Genomic DNA, 7,989 nt, shown 5'->3' on the forward strand with positions numbered 1-7,989 from the left:
GGGGACAACAGGTGACACCCTGGGCCCACAGGGAGGGGGTCGCCCGACCCCTCTTTGGTGGGACCCAGGTGTGCCACTTAGTCCACCGACATAAGGGACCCCTGTGGACACTGCTGGTGGGCCCAGAGGCCCAGAAGTGGGGTCGCCCGACCCCACATCAAAGGCGGTTCCAGGGTCGGTGGCCTCCCACCGACCTTCCCCACATGTCCCACATGTTGATTTGCCCCTGCCGTTGATCAAATGGCGGTTGTGAGGTCGGTTTGATCCAAGGGTGGAGAGAAGATGTCACGCGGATCGATGACGTGGCGATGGAGTAACCCCTACTCCATCTCCCTCTATAAAAGGCAGCCTCCATCCTTCATTTCAAGTGTGCAATTCCAAGGCCAAGTGCATTACAAGTTCCAAGCATACAAGTAGAGTAGTAGTTAGTCTAGAGTGGGAGTTAGAGTCGAGTCGAGCGAAGCTCGGGGTCTCCGGAGTCGTCTTCTGGAGAGTCTGGTATAGCTCTTGTACCTTTCTACTTTTGTAAGACTTTCCTTTTATTAATATATTATTCTTACTTTACTTTACTGAGTTCTTACTTAGTGCAAGTCTTTTAGTCTTGTTGTGCATTTACTTTAGTAATATAGTTGTCTTAGTGAAGTTAGTGACCTGTAACCACTCCTGTGTGTGCATCATCGTCCTATCTTGTATAGGAGCTCTAGCTAGCTGCAACTAGTTAGCGTTGTAGGATTAAGTGTGAGCGTGGTGCTCATACTTAAGATTACCTTTGATTACCGCTGGCTTGAACGGAAAGTAGGAGCGCACTCCCTAGTAGGTGACAGATCGTGGGCGGCATTAGGTTCTCCTCACGTACAGGCTAGTTCTTAAAAGGTAAGGCGTCCATAAGCCCAATAGTCGCTTTCGGTAAGGGGTTAGGTGAAAAACCTTCTAAGCGTCTTACCAGCTCGGCTATCCCTCGCACACAGTTAGTAAGGCTCTAGCGTAGTTAAGACAATTATCTATTAAAGTAAGTCACAGAAGTCAAGTTAGATACATAGGAGTCCTTTACTCACTCCTAGCTAACTCTACCATTTACCTTTAGCATAGGACCTTGGATTCACCACTACCCTTCCTATTCGTTATTTACCACCCTTATTCACTAGTTGATACTAGATAACTCAAGGAATCTCATTCCCCTTTTTGTTAAACACACTTAGCCGCTTTCCCTTGGGAAAATATAAATTACGATACCTTGGAATACTCCTTGGTGAAGTGCTACAGCGGTACATTCTGTGCGCTTGCGGAATTATCCAATAGTAAATAGAGTTACCCTACCAGGGCACTTCTGGCGCCGTCGCCGATATCCGGTGGTTGCGTTAAGAAGTGTCAACAAGCATTTCTGGCGCCATTGCCGGGGAGAGCGTCTGTCTAAGAGTTTTAACAAAAAGAGAATCCAGAGTTTGCTAGTTATCAAGTAGTGATAGGGATAACCCATCACTTGTCTTGTCTTCCTTTATTGTGAAGCCTGACAGTGTATGAGCGGTTTCCAATTGCCGTCAAACTTCGTTGAAGATCCTGAGCAACTGTTGAGGAGAACTAGACGTCGTCAAGTTCCACCTCAAAGGTTCATCTCGAACCTGAATCCGTTAGAGGAAGGAGTATCTGCACCGGTTATCAAAGAAGCTATGGCCGAGAAGACCATCTCTGAGTACTCTGCGCCGTCGGCTGACAATGTCGCCACGGGTCCGCAGCTTAACTTGGGGGATGCGACTTTTGAGTTGAAGCCTGCGCTTATCAATATGGTGCAAGCTAATCCCTTCTGTGGAAAGCCACACGAGGATGCCAATGCCCATCTCCAACACTTCTTGGAGGTGTGCGGCACCTTCACCATCAAGAATGTCGCCGCAGACGCCATCCGTCTTCGCCTCTTCCCATTCTCGTTATTGGGGAAGGCGAAGCAATGGTTCTACGCCAACAAGGGTGAAGTGACCATGTGGGAGAGGTGCGCCAATGCATTTCTCAAGAAGTTCTTTCCGATGGGCAAGACCAGCGCCCTTCGTGGAAAGATTTCCAGCTTCCAACAGCAAGCAGATGAGACGATTCCCGAAGCATGGGAACGTCTGCAGGAGTACATTCGCGCCTGTCCTCATCATGGGATAGAGGAGTGGCTCCTAATCCAAGGTTTCTACCATGGCCTGACCGGTTTGGCCCGTAGTCACCTTGATGCTGCCGCTGGAGGAGCATTCTTGCAACACAATGTCAAGGATGCCAAGGACCTCATTGAAAAGATGGTTATAAACCAAGGATGGAATGAGGAACGCCTCCAACCCAAGAGAAGAGGTGTCCATGCCTTGAATGAGGTGGACATGCTCTCTGCTAAGATGGACCTCTTAATGAAGAAGATGGAAGAAAGTTCCAAGCAAGAGACCATTCAACCTTACGCCACTGCACGGGCCATTGAATCTGATTCATGGTGCGAAGTGTGTGGAGGAGATGATCATTCAGGAAACAATTGTCCCGAAACAAAGGAGGAAGTGAGCTTCATCAACAACAACAACAATGGGTACCGGCCCCAACAACAGCAATGGAACTCGCGCCCCTTCTACCAAGGTAATCAAGGTAATGGTTACAATCAAAATTTCAATAATTCTTTTGGTAACCAACCTTCTCTTAGAGATCTTGTCTTAGGCCAATCTAAAATCAATGATAGCATTAACAAGAAAATGATGGCTAATGATAAGATCCTTGAAAACTTAAGTGAAAAGTTGGATAGCTTTAACTCTGCTATGAAAAATCAGTTGAGCTTTAACAAAATGCTAGAAACACAATTAGCTCAATTAGCAGCAGCTGTCCCATCCTTCGAGCAAGGTAAGATCCCAGGGAAACCTGAGGACCCAATTGAAGGAGTTAAGCTAGTTACTATGAGGTTCGGTAAGCCTCCGGTACAATCCAACTGGAGCTATCATCTGGATTCGCCCTTCATCACCAAGAAGGACGACCCAGGCCTGCCGACCATCACCTGTGAGATCGGACCGCAAATCTTCCACAACGCCTTCTGCGACCTTGGATCGGGTGTCAACATCATGGCCAAGGTAACTTATGATAATTTGCTAGAGGGGCCTTTGCACCCCACATTTGTTCGTTTGCAGATGGCAGATCAGACGATCAGGTTCCCTGAGGGGTTGGCAAGGGACATACTGGTAAAAGTTCAAGACGACTACGTCCCTGCCGACTTCATCATTCTAGATATGGGATCCAATAATGATGTCTCGATCATCTTGGGAAGGCCATTCCTCAACACGGTCAATGCAGTCATCTATGTGGGGTCCGGCCAGATTCACCTCCAATTCCCAGGATGGAAGGTAAAATGTCCATTCAATGGTTATAAAGCTAACATGCAGGTGAAGGACAAAGAACCTCCGACTAAGCCTCGCCACATCCGACGCCGAAGGGACAAGAGAGGTAAGTCGGCCAAAAGGGCCGAAAAGAAAGAAGAGGAACCCGCTGAACCAAAAATCAATACCAAGCAAGTATGGCGGGAGAAAGAGGTGCAATCAAGGTCCACGTCTCCGGGACCATCTGATGCACCCGAAGGATGAACAAGATGGAGAGGTCCTGCTCTACGGACCTAAAACATGGAGCCCTTGCTGATATGGTAAATCAGTAGTTATCCCATATTTATTTTCTGCATTTCAATTTCTACTATTCACTTTTCAATTGCATTCTTACTTTGAATTTTGCATATCTTATTTCGACAAAATGTTTAGCCATAATAAATAAAATCTTGAGAATAACTTGTCATAAAAATTTGAGCTGCTGGAGCTCCCAAAGGGGGGTCGCCCGACCCCACCTTGGGGCCCACTTCACCACATTTCAACCTTGCTAGTCATAGAGGTTCCAACCCAGCACTTGGATGCTCTGGGAGCTCCAATGTGGGGGTTGGCCGACCCCCATATTGGCCCCACTTGCCTCCTGCTGGCCACCATTTGAATCACAATGGAGTCCTATGCTTGTAACACTAGCTAAAGTTTGAAAAAGAGTGGTCCCTTGATCCTTTACTTTAGTCATAAGATGCTCCTTTCATCTTTGATTCTTTTGGGACCACTCCACTAGCTTAAATTCTGCAAAGTGGTCACCTAGGCACGCTTGAGTGCTCCCATGGTCCATAGGAATCACTTTAGACATGTCTCCACTCTTGCCATTCATCTTTTACCTTTCACAAAGCACTAAAATAGGGAATCTCAGAAACAATTTGAAAACTTTTGGTCCACACCTAGCCTTTACTTTTCTGGACAATCAATGACACAATGTTTAAAGTGGAGGAGGGGCTAGGATGGGGGTCGGCCGACCCCCATTTTGGACCATCTCTGCAAAATCTTGAAAGCATGCAGAATGGTTCCCTGTATAAAGCTAAATTCAAATTCAAAGTGCTTCTAGGGGGGGTCGGCCGACCCCTATATTGTGGGTCCACTACTTGCCCTTCTCCCCCTATAAATACCACAGCATTGTGAGCTCAACTCCACACCCAAAACCACCAGAACCATTTCGAGCTCACAATCCTTTCTCTTCTCTCTTTGTTACAAGCCATTTCTCAAGTTTAGTTTAGAAATAGTCATCAAAACAAAAACCCAAAAAGATTCCCCTTGCATAGTAGTAGTAGTAGGAGCTTGGTTTGCCTCACTTGTGTAGGAGGATGAAGAAGCATATCTTCGGCAAGTTCAAGAAAGCAAAGGGTGAGAGCTCTTCTCAAGGCTCTCACCATGCTCATGGAAGGAAGGAAGAAGAAGGTTACCATGGGATGGTACCCTACGAGCCTCCATCAAGGATGAGAGAGCCCGAGAGCGGCCTCATGTTAAGCCAAGAAGAGTTGCAAAGGTACTACATCATCCGAGAGGGTCTCTTCCTACACACTAGCATCATCAATCCGGACCTTTTGGCCCGCACAGGTATGGATGTTGAATTCGATAAGGTGTTTAGAGCAATTGGTTGGAGTAGTTTTTGGCAAGTGCCTGAATTTGGAAAAGAATTGCTTGCTAAGGAATTTCTATGCACCCTAAAACTCACAAATAATGGAATATCTTTTCGCATGTGTGAGCAAGAACATCAATTAAATTGGAGTTTTGCTAAACACTGCTTTAGGGTGTGAACATGAATGTGAACTTGATCTAGATCATGCCACTAGAATGTTCGATAAATTTAGATTCTGGAAAGCAATTTCTGGCTCTAATGATTGTTCAAATCCTACTCCCATTGAAATCCATAATCCAACCTTGCGCTTTCTTCACTTCTGGATCATGTGCACTCTAGATCCTGGCATGGGAACTGATACTTTAATTGATGATGAACTTAAAATTCTCTATGCCATGGTTAGTAAAATCAAGGTCTCCCCTGTGAAACTGCTAGTGAACTATTGGCTTAACTCTATTGAGTATGGGAAGCCCATCTATTTCACATCCTTTATTACTCGAATAGCCGATACTTTTGGATTACTTGAATCACATTATTTTGAAGACATTGGCTATGTTAGAGGAGTGGTAGATGAGAACTTCTTTATCAATGCTAACATGCTCATAAGAGATTCAAATGGTGAACTTAAAATGATTTATCCGGGCTATACAACCGAAATTCCTCTCCCATGTGCGAGGCGCCGGTTGTATGGGGTCCGCACACTTACCATTAGACTAGCCCGAGTGGCAAGTCCAGATGTTGCAGGGACACGCAGGGTGACAAGAAGGATGATGCAAGCCGCCCAGATGGAGCAAGGAGGATCCTCGCACCATGACGTTGAAGAGGGCGATGAAGCGATGTCAGTGGATGCTTCAGACTCCATGGGTCTACCTCCACAACGCACTCCACGCCCAAGGGACAGGGCTAGGCGTCACCAGCCCACAGGTATGGACAGTCTCATTAATGACATGGGCGAATTGCAGATTGGGCAAGAAGCAACATTGCAACTGGCGTTACAAAACGGCCAACATATCCGACGTGTGCGAGAGGAACACGCACAACGCTGGGCTGGATGGTACCAAAATTTCCCGCCACCATAGTGAGCGAAGATCTAGCTTGGGGGAGATCCTCTCCCCCACTAAGGTAAGTATTCTATCCTATTTATTTTCATGCATTTTATCATTCTTACTTAAAAAAAATATAAATAAATATTTATTAGCATTTCCCTTTAGCATATATGCTTCATGTATGTTTATATCCCTCATGGAAATTATGACTAGTTGCTTGTTAATGTTTCTCTAGTGCCTAGTATACAACTTAGTATTTCTCTAAGTATGGATCACTTAGCTCACTTAAACTGCCATGAACCTAAAAACTTTGTGGGTTGCAAGTGCTAGAACTAAGTCTAAGTTGTTGTGGGACATGAGATAGTAAGGCAAGAGCTACTATAATATTTTTCTAAGCATGCATGATTATCAGAGATTTATTCTTAAAATGATCAAAACCTTAATTGTTCCTCAATGGTGATGAATTCCTACCACAGCCATATCTACTTTACATAATTGCAACCTTTCCACATAACCTATTTGCTTTGTGTTGAGTGTCGTCAAGTCTTGTTGACCCTTGTTAAGAGACTTTTCATGCTCCTAAGATCAAGATCACGTACACACCACATATATATATGCTGCTTCTACACTGGAAGTACGCAACCACATGTATTTCGCATCCACTAAATAGGTTGCTCCATACTCTAAATGTTAGAACATCTCTCTAAGCATTATTTGGTAAATGAGACATCAAAAGGCTAGGCAAAATGAAATAAAAAGATGGACATGTGCAAGTCCACAGAAAAAGAAAATTGAGCACATGAAAGCTCATATATAAAAAAAAATGCTAGCCATGTCTCAATACATAGAGAGTCTATCAAATAAAGGAGCAACCTAGTCCACCATATATCACACTTGCACATCTTGATCTGGGAGTATGACACTTCTCTTCAAGGATCCGAGCTTTGACTTCGCAATACATGCAAAGTAAGTATGCTATCTCCTTTCATCCCTACCTTGAACTCCACATAAGCCTTTTAGAAATAGGATGAAATAGAGAAGGCAACTCTTACCATATGCCTTGGTGAGGAATCATACACCATTTGAGTGACATGAGAGAACCATAAGAGGAACATTTAAGCTTTCTTTTGAAAATATCACAAAACCTCTGATATGAAACTTGCTAAGAATGAGAAAGTTAGTGCTCAAGTCAAACTGTTCTGTCTCTCAACCACCTAAGACAAAGGAAAAGCCATAAGCCCCATAAGGGACTAAGGTAATAGGGGTAAGTTTACATAGCTAAATTTTTCATGCAAAGAGAAGAACTTTGTTGTACACATGGTACTCTTGAAATGTGAACATAGTAACAATACCTGATCCACCGAGGCTAAGTTTGATTGTTGGCTCGGGACGAGCAAAGGTTAAGCTTGGGGGATCTTGTTGACGGTGGATATACCATAGAAATCCACATACAAAACACCGTCAACATGCCTCGGTTGCAAGGGGAAACGACATGACATGAACATATTTTATCCATAACTAGTTCCACTTGTACTCTTAGCTTGTTTATGCAGGAACAACAAATTCAAGACATTATTTGACAAAGCCAACATCAGAATCATCAAGAGGAGATCGAGGGGACAACAGGTGACACCCTGGGCCCACAGGGAGGGGGTCGCCCGACCCCTCTTTGGTGGGACCCAGGTGTGCCACCTAGTCCACCGACATAAGGGACCCCTGTGGACACTGCTGGTGGGCCCAGAGGCCCAGAAGTGGGGTCGCCCGACCCCACATCAAAGGCGGTTCCAGGGTCGGTGGCCTCCCACCGACCTTCCCCACATGTCCCACATGTTGATTTGCCCCTGCCGTTGATCAAATGGCGGTTGTGAGGTCGGTTTGATCCAAGGGTGGAGAGAAGATGTCACGCGGATCGATGACGTGGCGATGGAGTAACCCCTACTCCATCTCCCTCTATAAAAGGCAGCCTCCATCCTTCATTTCAAGTGTGCAATTC

The sequence above is a fragment of the Sorghum bicolor genome, chromosome 8 (assembly GCF_000003195.3).
Source record: "Sorghum bicolor cultivar BTx623 chromosome 8, Sorghum_bicolor_NCBIv3, whole genome shotgun sequence".
In the NCBI taxonomy this organism is placed as follows: Eukaryota; Viridiplantae; Streptophyta; class Magnoliopsida; order Poales; family Poaceae; genus Sorghum; species Sorghum bicolor.